Source organism: Elephas maximus, chromosome 3, assembly GCF_024166365.1.
Source record: "Elephas maximus indicus isolate mEleMax1 chromosome 3, mEleMax1 primary haplotype, whole genome shotgun sequence".
Taxonomy (NCBI): domain Eukaryota; kingdom Metazoa; phylum Chordata; class Mammalia; order Proboscidea; family Elephantidae; genus Elephas; species Elephas maximus.
Genome location: NC_064821.1, coordinates 133895669 through 133907482, shown reverse-complemented (window position 1 = coordinate 133907482; position 11814 = coordinate 133895669). Strand labels below are relative to the sequence as shown.

At 38.4% G+C, this 11814-nt stretch overlaps 1 protein-coding gene across 1 annotated transcript in view; it reads right to left on the bottom strand.

The window, feature by feature from the left end:
* The window catches only part of SPATA1 (spermatogenesis associated 1), a 161093-nt gene that overhangs the window by 30940 nt on the left and 118339 nt on the right, over positions 1 to 11814 (bottom strand). The window lies entirely within an intron of this gene.

The window sequence follows — 11814 nt, the reverse complement described above, 5'->3', positions numbered from 1 at the left end:
TGACTAATTTCACTCAGCATAATGCCTTCCAGATTCCTCCATGTTATGAAATGTTTCACAGATTCGTCACTGTTCTTTATCGATGCATAGTATTCCATTGTGTGAATATACTATAATTTATTTATCCATTCATCCGTTGATGGACACCTTGGTTGCTTCTAGCTTTTTGCTATTGTAAACAGTTGGGCAGTTGATTTTTGACAAGGGATCAAAGTCCATTCAATGGGGAAGAAATAGTCTCTTTAACAAATGGTGCTGGCAAAACTGGATATTCATTTGTAGAAAAATGAAACAGGATCCATACTTTACACCATACACAAAACTAATTCAAAATAGCTCAAAGATCTAAATGTTAAAACTAAAACTATAAAGTTCCTGATAGATAACACAGGGACAAAACTATGAGACCTAATTTTTTAAAGAAAAAGATTATCAAACACAACTACAAATGCACAAACAAGAGAAGACAAATTAGATAACTGGAATCTCCTAAGAATTAAATACTTACATTCATCAAAAGACTGTATCCAAAGAGTAAAAAGAGAACTTACAGATTAGGATAAAAACATTGGGAATGACATATGAGATAAGGGACTAATCTCTAAAATATATAGAAAACTCCAACTCAGGACCAAAAGACAAAAAATCTAACTAAAAAATGGGCAAAGGACATAAAAAGACACTTCACCAAAGAGGACATTCAAGCAGCCAACAAATGCATGAAAAGATGCTCACAGTCACTAGCCATTACCAACAGAAATGGAGGAGGGAAGAGCTTTCAGGAATAGATTTATCATGTTAAGGTTGTATGTTAACTGTTGTTCACATGTTTATACTAGTATAATATATAGTAATTGTAAGTTGAGTAATGTAACACATATGGTGTCTTAGTTATCTATTGCTGGTATAACAGAAATACCACAAGTGGATGGCTTTAACAAACAAACACTTACTCTCTCACAGTTTAGGAGGCTAGAAGTCTGGATTCAGGGTGAAGCTCCAGGGGAAGGCTGTCTCTCGGCTCTGGGGGAAGATCCTTGTTATCAATCTTTCCCTGGTCTAGGAGCTTCTCAGCACAGGGACCCTGGATCCAAAGGATATGCTCTGCTCCTAGCTCTTCTTGCTTGATGGTAATGAGGTCCCCCTCCTTTCTGCTCACTTCTCTCTTTTATATCTCAAAAAAGACTGATTCAAGACACAACCTAATCCTGTATATTTTGTCCTGTCTTATTAACATAAGTGCCTCTAATCCTGACTTATTAAAATCATAGAGGTTAGAATTTACAACACATAGGATAAACACATCAGCTCACAAAATGCAGGGCAACCACACTGGGAATCATGGCCTAGCCACATCGACACACATTTTGGGGGGACACAATTCAATCCATAACATGTGGTAAAAAACTAAGAAATCACCAAGAAGAAACATTCAGAAGAAGTTAACAAAAAGCATCATCACAAGAAAGTATCCAAGTACAAACTAAAACAGAAAAATCAGAATAATAAAACAAAGACGATATGAAACACTCAAAGGACAAATAGCAAAATGAGTGAGGTAGACACTTAGTTTTCAGTAATAACCTTAAATATAAATGGTCTAAATGCCCATACAAAAGGCAGAGAGTGGCAGATTGGATAAAAAAAATCATGATCCATCCTTTTGCTGTCTACAAGAAATACACCGTAGACACAAGGACACAAGACTGACAATAAAAGGATGGAGAAAAATATTCCATGCAACCAGCAAACAAAAAAGAGCAGGGGTGGTCATAATGATGTCAGATAAAATAGACTTTATATCAAAATCTATTACAAGAGATAAAGAAGGACATCACCTAACATTAAAAGGGTTAATTCAGCAAGAACACATAACAATTGTATACACGCACCTAACAGCAATGTACCAAAATACATGAAACAAATGCTGACTAATATGAAAGGAGACATAGATGACTCCATGATAATATTAGGGGACTTCAATGAATCACTTTCAATTATAGACAGAACACCTACAAAGAAAATCACTAAGGACATTGAAAGCTTAAATAAAACTGTAAGCCAATTGGCTATATGCAGAACACTCCATCCAACATCAAAACAATACACATTCTTCTCCAGTGTACATGTATGGTTCTCCAGAATAGACCATATGCTAGGTCACAAAAATTGACACCAATACTATTCAACCTCTTCAAGAACATAGAAGAAGAAGGAACACTACCTAACTCTTTCTATGAAGCCAGCAAAACCCTGATATCTAAATGAGGCAAAGAAATCACACAAAAAAGAAAATTACAGACCAATATGCCTTATGAACATAGATGCAAAAATTTTCAACAAAATTCTAGCCAAAAGGCATCAGCAATATATCAAAAAAATCATACACCATGATCAAGTGGAATTCATACTAGGATTACAAAGGTGGTTCAACATCAGAAAATCAATCAGTGTAATCCACCACATAAATGAAACAAAGGAAAAGAGCTATTTGATCATACTAATTGATGCAGAAAAAGCATTCAATAAAATCATTTTATCATTTCTTGATAAAAAACTCTCATCAAAATAGGAAGAGGAGAGAAATTCCTCAACATAATTAAGGGCAAAACCGACAGCTAACATTATACTCAATGGAGAAATGCTGAGAGCCTTCTCTTTGAGAACAGGAATGAGACAAGGACACCCATTATCTCCACTCTTAAACACTGTACTGAAGTCTTAAAGTAATATGCACAAGAAAGTGAAATAAAAAGTATCAAAATTGGAAAGGAAGAAGCAAAATTATCCCTATTCGCAGATGTACATAGAAGACCCTAAAGATCCCACAGAAAAAAACTGCTGGAACAAATAGAAAAATTTAGCAACATTGCAGGGTACAAGATCAACACACAAAAATCAGTTGGGTTCCTTTACAGTAACAATGACTACTCTGAAAAAGAAATCAAGAAAACAATACCATTTATAATAACCCCCAAACTGATAAAATACCTAGGAATTAACCTAAGCAGGGACATAAAAGACTTATACAATGAGAATTATAAAACACTACTACAAGAAACTAAAAGAGACCTACAAAAATGGAAAGATGTACCATACTCATGGATTGGAAGACTTAATATGGTGAAAATGTCAATACTATCTAAAGTGATCTACAGATACAATGCAATCCTGATACAAATCTCAACAGCATTCTTTACTAAAATGGAAAAACTAATGACCAACTTCATATGGAAAGGAAAGGAACCCTGAATAGCCAAAGCAATACTGAAGAGAAAGAACAAAGCAGGAGGTCTCACACTCCCTGATATCAAAATATATTATACAGCCACAGTAATCAAAACAGCCTGGTATTTGTTCAACGATAGACACATAAATCAATGGAATAGAACTGAGAACTCAGAACTAAACTCAAGCATCTATGGACTACCGATTTTCTGCAAGGGGTCAAAGTCCGTTCAGTGGTGCAGAGACAGTCTCTTTAATGAAAGGTGCTGGCAAAACTGGATATCCGCCTGAAATTTGAAACAGGACCCATACCTAAGACCAATCACAAAAAGTAACTTGAAATGGATCGAAGATCTAGTTCCTGGAAGAAAACATAGGGAGAAAATTATGGGTCCTAATCTTTTGTAAAAATAGGATAACAAACATTACAACAAATGCACAAATGCAAAAAGACAAAATTGATAAATGGGATCTCACAAAAATTAAAAAATTACGCTCGTGAAAAGATATTATCAAAAACATAAAAAGCTAACCTATAGCTTGGGAAAAAATCTTCAGAAATGACATATCAGATAAGGGTCTAATCTCCAAAATTTATGAAAAACAACAACTAAACAGCAAAAAGAACACAACCCGATTATAAAATGGGCAAAGGACATGAACAGAATCTTCACCCAAGAGGGCATGCAAGCAGGAGGTGTAAATCAAAAGCACAATGAGGTATCATCTCACTCCAACAAAAATGGCACTGATTAAAAAAACAGGTACCAACAAATGTTGTTTTTTGTTGAGGATGTAGGGAGATTGGAATCCTTATCCATTGCTGGTGGACTGGAAAATGGTACAACCACTATGGAAAGCGGTATGATACTTCCTGATAAAACTAGAAATAGGAACTACCTTATGATCCAGTAATCCCACTTCTGGGGGATATACCCTAGAGACCTAAAAGCACTAACACAAACATATACATCCCTATGTTCATTATAGCTTTATTTACAATCGCAGAAAAATGGAAACCACCAAAGTGCCCGTCAGTGAATGAGTGGATAAGCAATGTTGTACATACATACAATGGAATACTAAGCAACTATAAAGAACAATTATAACATTGATGGGCCTGGAGGGCATAATGCTAAGTGAAATAAGTCAAGCATATAAGGACAAATATTGTATGATCCCTATTCTACAAGAAGACAAGAGCAGATAAATATAGAGAGACCAATGTTCATTGGTGGTTACCAGGGAGAAAATGGGGTAAGGGGAAAGTATACTTTGGGCTGTAGAGACTAGTTATTTTTGATGATGGGAAAAGCAGCACTGAACGTGCATGTAGACAGCACAGCACAACTAAAGTAAAAACGAGTGTTTGTGCACATGTGGATGGCTGTAGACACAATTAAAGAGAAGGTGGACAAACTGTGATGAATGTAACTAATGTCAATGAACAATTTTTGTGGAAATTGTGAAATGGGAACCTATTGTGTAAACTTTCACCAAAAATTTAGCTAAAAATACAAAGATATTACTTTGAGGACGAAGTTCCTCCTGATCCAAGCCATGGCATTTTCATTTGTCTCATATGCATGCAAAATCTGGACAATGAATAAGGAAGACTGAAGAAGAACTGATACATTTGAATTATGGTGTTGGCAAAGAATATTGAATATACCATGGACTGCCAGGGGAACGAACAAATGTCTTGGAAGAAGTACAACCAGAATGCTCCTTAGAACGGAGGGTGGCAAGACTTCTTACGTATTTTGGTACATGTTATCAGGGGGGACCAGTCTCTGGAGAAGGACATCATGCTTGGCAAAGTAGAGGGTCAAGAAAAAGAGGAAGACCCTCGATGTGATGGATCAACACAGTCGCTGCAACAACAGGCTCAAATATAGCAACTATTGTGAGGATGGTAAAGGACTGGGCAGTGTTTCACCCTGTTGTGGGTAAGGTTTCTATGAGTCAGAACTGACTCCACAGCACCTAACAACAACCAAACGTATGCTGTAGAACTTCTCAGATCCTTTAATATAATATTTTAAATCTCCAAGACCATGTTTTCCAAATATGTTTGGCCATGGAATAAGTGTGTGTTTGGGTGTGTGTGTGTGTGTAATAGTAACAGAGTTCTGTGAAATACTGTTTGGCAAAGACAAGATTACCATACACTCTAACGAATAAGTATATACTTTAGACTCCAAAGTTTAGAAAGATCTACACTAAAGCTTTCTATATAATTGATATACAGGCATATACATGTATATCAATTTGTTAAATATGGTATTTTAAATTATATTTTATAAATGGGTATCAAACTATTTATAAGGAGCCCTGGTGGTGCAATGGTTAAGCCCTCTGTTGCTAACAGGAAGGTGGGTAGTTCCAACCCACTAATGGCTCTGCAGGAGAGAAGACCTGGCGATCTGCTCCCTTAAAGACTACAGCCTAGGAAACCCTACAGGCAGTTTTATCCTGTTCTATTAGCTAGCTATGAGTCAGAATCAACCCGTCAGCACACAACAACAACCAGACTATTCGTTAGGAACATAAACCCTTGTAGCAGTGAGCTTACATCATTTTAGGGCACTTTCTAAAGTAACCTAATTGAAAGTAAACTCAATGACTGTACTTAGATTTTTGAGACATGAAAAAGACTTTATTATACTAAAGATAAATTATGAAAATTATAACTTTTCTTGGCCTCTTTAGTATAGGAATTCCTCTTTATCAAACAACTGACAGAATGCCTACTCTATTACTGTATTTCTTCAGGTTTCTTTTATAATATTTTTGTCTTTAATTCTCAGCATTATTTAAAATTTGTCCTTTCAATAGCACATCTTTTGAATTACTAAACTTGAAATGATGCCATTATTTTCCATTGTAAAGTCCATAAAGAGGCATCTTCCATTCTCAGCCTCATTCCTCCCCACAGAAAAGCCTCATTAGAATCTGTAGGCTACTTTGAAATGGAGGCTTCCAGAGCTAGAAACCTATTTTAGACCAAAGCCCTTTGAAAAGTCAACAGTCATCATAATTGTCAACTGTTAAAGGAAATCTTGTTTGTGATATGCACGTTTTATAGCATCATCTAAAAAAATAACAAGTGGCACAAGCACAACAGTTCCACCATTAGCATAATTTGAATTGTTCCCCCCCGAAAAAAAAAAAAAGCAACCTGTTGCCATAAAGTCGATTCCGACTCATAGCCATAGCGACCCTATAGGCCAGAGTAGAACTGCCCCATAGGGCTCCCAAGGATCGGTTAGTAGATTCGAACTGCCAACCTTTTGGTTAGCAGCCGTAGCTCACCGTAGCTTTTAACCACTGCACCACCAGGTCTCCCTAGGGAACTAAAATTCCTTATTACACAGATTCAAAAATAAGTTTATTCCTGTAAAAAGCAGTCTGTATGTTATGCTATAAAAGAAAACTGATAAAAATCCTTAATACCAGCTATCTAATTATGAAAATATCCAGTTAAGAAAACTAACAGAATAAATGTTTATTACTTGTGAAAAGTTTTACTGTATAGTTATAATAAGGAGCCTGCTGATCTTCATTCCACTGCATTCCAGAAGTAGCTCTATTTAAAAACTTGATGATCATTTTATGTGGCACCAAAGGTCTTGTAATGCCATGACAAAAATCCCTCCGGAAAGGGGCTTTTGCAGTGGCACAAACATGATCCTAGAAGTGTAAAAAATGTTCCAGTTGTAGGTTATCAATTCAGCAAATCTAAAGAGCTAAATCCTAAAATATGATCAATAACTACTTGTTGAAATAACTCTATCTTATAAATAGATAGCCTGACTACACAGAATAAAATTCAAATTGAATTTCATTATTAAAGGAAAAAAAAAAAGTATTCAGAAGCCTTCATGGAACTGAATAATTTAAAATAAATTGTCTACTTTTTAGTCTCAAGCTATATTTCAGAAATTCTAAATGAAGCTTATATTTTTCTAATAAAACAAAAAAAAGGCTTTAAAAAATATAACAATAGAAAGAGAAAAATATTACATATCACATGATCTGTTCTTACCATAGTTTCAGGCAAGTATAATAGTAACCATACCAGGGAACACCCGTTACAAGGTCTATGTTGATGTAGTCATCATATCCTAATCAAAAAGGGACAGGAAAATCAGATCTTTTCCTCTTCATGCCTGATAAGGTGTTAATATACACTATGCAACCACTTAGAATTTAAATTTGTGAAAACAGGTATAACTGAAAATACTAATACAGTGTCCCTCTAATAAATGATGGAACTTATCTCTTAAGAACTATGTGAGGCAGCAAAAGCAGTCCTCTTCCACCCTGACCACCTGCATGGCCCTTACCCTGAAATTGTACTGAAAGACTGTGCCCTAGGGGAAGTGGGTCCCCTATCCTAGTGCTTACTAATAAGGTGTCTGATTAAGTACATAATTGCTTGAAGGCTTACGTACCAAGAGGGAGGGCTCTTCCTTCAGCACTGTTGAGACTGACTATAAGACAGTCATGCACCCTGAGCCCAGACTGTGTCAAGAGGTGCCTCCCTCTTCCTCCTCTTGCTCTTTTCCTATGCATCCCAACACAAAGACCCCTTCTGTCAGAGGTATATAACCCCTTTGTCCCTTTGTTTTCTTCACTTAAAATGTATCAAGGGGCTATGTGGGTGTAGAAGAGGTTTCTTTGTCAACTCATCCGCAGATAGTGACTTATTCAGGGTTTGGGAAGCCCGGTCTGAAATGGAATTTTAGTCTTTCCCAATAACTGTATAAGTAGTTAGAGCTTATGCAAATGCCATTGGGTAAATATCAGTTACTTGCTGAGAGCTACAGTTTTGTAAGAACTTACTTTCATTTTTCCTCTTGGCTCACCACTATCAATTCTGTATTCTGTTTTATACGCCATTCCTTTTTCAATAACAGAAAACATTCAAAACATATAAAATTAAATTGAATAAAAAAACTCACAAAATTTAATCTAAGAAGAATAACACATTTCAGGAAATCATGCTAACGTGTGCGGAGTAGAACAGTTCCACAGCCAGGCCTGTCTTCTGAGGCTCCATCTTTCCCAGGGGACAATACTTTAGCTCACTAGAAATAAAAATAAATTGATATTTTGACTGCTAGTGGATTTTAAAAGCTTAATTGGAAACATTGTTTCTGATAGAGAATCAGGATTTGTTTTCTCATCTTGGTGCCACCATTTTTTCAAAAACTTTAAGAGGCTTCTGTTTGTTTTTGAACTTTTCATCATGCTATCACATGTATTCAAATCCTTTTTCTTAGGTCGTAGCAAAGGCCATGTACGGCAGGGATAATTCTCAACCTCCTTCACAGAAAATAAATCTAAGGTACAGAAGTCGAGGTGTCCAAGACGCCAGTTGCTGCAAGTCGTGAAGGCGGCATCAACCCTGGCTGACCACAACGTCTGTGCATGCTCTTGTAGCCACACTTGCTGCCCAGAACTTTTCAGCTGCAGCTTCCATGTTAGTTTCTTCCTCTTAAATCCACCTAGATGAATTTTTCTAACAGCCTGTGGACACTTGTCATCTTGCTCCAGAGCCAGCAGGGACTCCAAATTCTGCTGCCCGACTTTCACATACCTCTGTGACCTGGCCTCAAGATTCGTCAATCTTTCCTCCCTGGTTGCCCTTCTCTCCAGCTGGATGGTCACCATTTGTCCTGCTTTTGTGTCTCTGTTTATGAAGCTACCTCTCCACTAAGCCTCCTGATCCCACTCTAGTCCCAATCATCTTTGCTTTCTCTATTCTCCTGCTGTACCCAGGCAACACCACTAGATTTAAAAGGCTTAACTGATCTCTAATAGTTCATGTGTGTTAGTCTTAGCTTCCCTCCAAGAGGCGGAGAGCCAGCAGAGTGGTGGTTCTCAGAGTGTGCTCTCTAGCCTGCAGTATCAGCACAGCATCACCTGGGAACTTGTTAGCAGCGCACATTCTTCGGCCATAACCACAGTAAACCCGTTGCTGTGGCGTCGACTCTGACTCATGGCAACCCCATGTGTGTCAAAGTGAAACTGTGCTCCATAGCGTTTTCAGTGGCTGATTTTTCTAAAGTAGATCACCAGGCCTTTCTTCCAAGTCACCACTGGATGTACTCAAACCTACAACCTTTCCTTTAGCAGCAGAGAGCTTGAACTCTTTGCACCATCCAGGGACTGAGACCTACTGAATTAGAACTCTCAATCATTAGCATGCATTAGAAATCACCTTGAGGAGGGGGGCTTGTTAAAAGAAAGATTTCTGGGCCCCAAAAACAGCCTGATTTAATAGGTCCAGAGTGGGACCAGGAAGTTTACATTTTTAAAAGGCTCCAGGAGATGCTGCAAGTCTAGGGACTGCACTTTGAGAACTACTTACTGCTTTAGAACTTAGCATGGGTGCTTGCCTTAGCAGTTATTTTTCATCAGAACTTGAATATTTAGGTCCTTTTTCTTGTAAGAAGTAATTTATTTAAAAAAAAAATTGTTTGCAGCTTGGTGGCATGACACCTCAGGTTTGAATCTAGGTGGCATTTTCATGTATTGAAATCATTTTAGAGGCTGGTTAGAATAAACATCTTAATAGAGGTGTCTGCCTGGGGGTAGGTAGATTATAAGTGGTATGTAAAATGTGTAACAATGGGCTCTGTTCAAAATATGTAACATCCTTTTATTCATTTAATTCTCTCAGGAAACTATGAGGCAGGCTCCATTATTTTCCTGTCTAATTTATAAACAAAGATATGGTATAATAGCTGGCCTAAAAGAACTGTCAGGCTTCGACAAGCTCCACATGTTTCCACAGCCAGACACATACGCTCCCTAAGTCAGGAGTCAGATAAACTAATCAGACTTAATTAACTTGAGAGGTTAAATCACTTGCTCAGGTATCACACAGATAGGAAAGCACTGAGCTAGGATTTGAACCTAGGCCATGTAGACCTCAAGTCCACGATCCTAATAGCTACACTCTACAGTCTCACTTTTCTAGCAGGGAATAGCAAGGTCTGAGCTGGTTCAGTGCCTGAGAGGATTGCCTCTGCTGGCCTTACAGCAAACCCCATCAATCACTGCCTTTGAGCAAGCAATCCTTCAGTTCAGAAGCAGGTACACAGCATCCCAAGGCTATTTTCAGCAACCATAGTAACTATTCTGGTAGAAGGTAATTTGAATGAGGTACCAAGTCCCTTTCACTGGGATGGAGAAAACAGTCAGCATGGAGAAAACAGGGTGGCAGAGCCTAAGACTCTTCTACGAAGAGTCAGCAGCATGGACCAGGATCTCCTCCTGAATTTCTATGGGCCACCCTTAGCAGGCCTTTTGAGTAGCATTTCCCAAAGAGCCACCATATACTCATCTTCCCCTGCTAGCAGGTGGCCTCAAGCCTCTGCTTGAATCTTCCAGTATAACAAGCTCACCATTCCACTAAGCCCAGATTAAACAAACTAATGATTACAAGAAGTCTCTGGGTGGTGCTAATGGTTAACGTGCTCACCTGCTAGCTGAAACACTGGAGGTTCGAGTCTACCCAGAGGCATCTAAGAAGAAAGCCCTGGCAATCTACTTCCAAAAAATCAGCTACTGAAAACGCTATGGAGTACAGTTCCACTCACACTCATGGGGTTGCCATGAGTCAGAATCAACTCAACAGCAACTGGGAATAATTACAAACAGCTTCTTTACCTTAAGCTGAAAATTATCTACAGTTACCTGTTCCTGGTTCTTTCTCTTGAGGACCCCTAGAACAGCTCTGATCCCTTTTCCACGTGGTATATGTCGACTCGATGGCACTGGGCTCTGGGTATATGTATGACAAAGAGTTTAGCTTTTTTGGCCTCTGTTCTTGGCTCCTGAGGAGTGACGTTTGGATTCTTGGAATTTCAACAAGGACTCCAGTCTTCACAGGTTATGCTGGAGAGGTGACACAGGTTCGAACTGGCCTGAGGTATTTACTTCACAATGATTACTTCATGGTGGTCAGGACAGAGACCCCACCTTGGACGTCTCTATATCACCTTGTGGTATCAACTGACCTCAAGGGTACCTCGTGATGATCACCTCAGGGTGGTCAGAAAAGAGAATCCCAGCTTGGTGATCATCTTGTGATAAGGACTATCCGCAGGGGAGAGGGGCTGGAATTTGCATTATGTAATGCAAATCCCCAGATAAAAACTCTCAACATAAAGCCTCCATTAGCTTCTTGGTTGTGGAATATAGCTGTTCTCAGGAGGATGATGCAACTTCTTTGAGACACAGAATGTCCATGCTTGCAACCCTCCCACACCTCACCTATGCATCTCTTCTTTATGCTGATATTAATCTGTATCCTTTATTAACAAAGCTGTAATCCTAAATATAGTGTATTCCATAAATTCTGTGAGTCATCCTCAGGGAACTTGAGGAAGCAGGAGGAGCCAGCAGGTCAGAAGCTGGGGGGTGGGGGGTAGAGAGAAACCCCAAATGTATAGCCAGTGGGTCAGAAGTGAGGAGAGCACCTGAGGGCTCCCAAACTTGGGGCTGGCATCTACCTATTTCTTTTTTATTCTTTGTCCCACTTAACTTTATTTTCTGTTGTTTTTTTGTTGT